At 38.8% G+C, this 2,500-nt stretch overlaps 1 protein-coding gene across 14 annotated transcripts in view; it reads right to left on the bottom strand.

Annotated features, from left to right (window-relative positions):
• Lmo7 (LIM domain 7) overlaps nucleotides 1-2,500 on the bottom strand; it is a 206,428-nt gene that overhangs the window by 8,913 nt on the left and 195,015 nt on the right. The window lies entirely within an intron of this gene.

The raw sequence follows: 2,500 nt of genomic DNA, 5'->3' as shown, positions 1-2,500 counted from the left end.
AATGAAAAACATACCAAAAGCTTCGGTGTAAGTACACAAGAAATGGCAGCAGATCAGCCTCCCAAGACAGTGCAACTTCTGACCCATAACTAGTCACATGTGCTGACACCATCTATCTCCAGGGAGATGTCTGCAGGAGAACAGACAGCAACCAGTGGAAACTCCACTACACCCATTGGGATACATACAAGAAAACTATCAAGGTGGCCTGCAAAAACAAAACAATTAAAAACAAACAAACAAAAACCCCTACAGACCCCCAAAACACTCAGCTACAAACTGTTCATCTTCTTTCAATCAAGTGCACTCACTGCTAGGAAGAGTCTGTAGGGAAACAGAATTTTCCGATGCATTTTTTCTGCCCTAGCCCCAAGCGTGGCGAGAAACAAGACAAATGCACACATCTCTAGTTGGCATGGGGCTAAGCATTCAGTGTGAATAACAGAATAAGTCAGGACTGCACCATTGGATTTTTCAGTCACTGACATAGCCCTGGTGAGGGGAAAAGAATCATCCATAATGTCGTCAAGTTTATTTGTGCTCTAAGAAATTTACACAACTGTAATATAACTACTAAGTGTATTAGTGATAATTATGTCAGCTTTCAGCCCCAGGGTCTGTTGACTAATTTCCTATTTATGTAAAACACATACAGCCTGCGGGTGTCATCCTCGATTCAGCCTGGATACGGCAATTTTAACTAACTTTCTTCTCTAAGTCACTGTTGTTACCTCAACTTTCATAATATTTAGCTTATCTAGGTACCTCCAAGTAAGCAAAGAATGGAGCCACAAAAAAACTTTTTATACACACCCATACTTAGTATATTAATAACATCAATGTGCTCATGCTCAAATTAAATATTTTTCATTTAAATAAAACAGTTTCATTTAATTAATGGTATAACCATTTGGCAAGTCATCTTGCCAAATATGTAACAATTTCTAATGTTTGCTAATTCAAAAACCTGGGGCTAGTGAAGGAAAGCAAACACATACTAACTACTGTCCAGGGGAGACACAAAACCAGAAGAATGAGCAGCTGTTTCAGGCGGGTGCTGCACTGCGAACCAGATCTCACTCTGGGCAGAGTATAAACACCACAGGCTAAAAGTACGTCACACAGAACAAGTGTACTTAATCTGTAATTTTGGCAATAGCTGGGGCCAAGTTCAAGGGGAAAGAGCTAGGAAATCCAAACAGGAGAAGACCCACAGACCAGGAGACCACGTTAGAAGTATCTGCTGAGTAAGAACCAAAGAGAAGTCCTGATAATTTAGAGCTCTGTTTCCTAGAGGGAAAGTGGTTCCAAAATGCTGGTAAGTTAAATAGAGCCAAGACCATTGAAGAGCCTACTAACCGGGCGAGAATACTGCCACCTACCCCAGTGGCAGCTAACTCTAAGAGCTTTGACAAGAGACACAAACCAGCTGCCACCAGACTACCCAGGCCTTTCTTACAAAAATTCCTCCTCAGCAATTTAAAGATAACACATGAAATCCAGACTATCACTTCTTCATTTTAAAAAACAGAAAGAGCTACCATTAGAGACTAGCATGGCTTTATAGGTGGGTCAGTGCTGCCTTGAGCCCCACTTGAACCTTTTCTCAGCTACAAAAACTAACTAATAATTTGCCTATGCATTCTGCTATGCAAACTCTGTGCAAATGATGCTTATTGCTCAGGGTTTTTTCCTTGCTTGTATAATTCCAGTCATATTTTAACCAGACCCATATTTTATATCCTGCTCTAAGCTCCAAATGATTTTTGTGAAAGGAGGAAAAAAAATCCCTATCACTTCAGATTGTCCAACCTTTCACCATTTACATGCATGATTTCAAATTTATATATAATCTTTAAGTTTTCTACACTATTTTCTATCCTCGTTCCTTAGATGTAAGATAAAGTCGACTATGCAAAGCTATGACCTTTTTCTTCGAAAAGACCCCAAACATTTCCTTACTTATTCAAATGCCCAATACGGAACTCTTTCCATTATAAAGAAAGCTATGATAGGACTGGAGTGATGATGGCTCAGTGGTTAAGAGCACTGGCTGCCCTTCCAGAGTAGCTGGGTTCAATACCCAGTACCCACATGGTAGTTTGCAACTGTCTGTAAGTCCAGATCCAGTGGCTCCCACATCCATACACAGACAAGCATGCAGGCAAACACCAATGCACAGAGAATAAAATTAAAAAATATATATCAAAAACAGAAAGCCTAAATAAGGAGAAGATCATTATTTTATCATAGATACTCAAAAAAGCATGATAGCTATCTAATCTTAATGTATCAAATATGTCCTGCACTTAAAAATATCAACCATAAGTTCTTTTATTTGGGGGAATATTTTTTGTTATCCTGGGTTTTTTGTCATTCCAAATGTTTTTACAAATTGCTCTTTCTTTTTTTTTTTTTATTTATTTTTTTATTAGGTATTTTCCTCGTTTACATTTTCAATGCTATCCCAAAAGTCCCCCATACCCACCCCCCCCAATCC

This window comes from Mus caroli, chromosome 14, assembly GCF_900094665.2.
Source record: "Mus caroli chromosome 14, CAROLI_EIJ_v1.1, whole genome shotgun sequence".
Lineage (NCBI taxonomy): Eukaryota > Metazoa > Chordata > Mammalia > Rodentia > Muridae > Mus > Mus caroli.
Note: the sequence above shows the minus strand (reverse complement) of the source record. Positions and strands in the feature narration are given on the sequence as shown.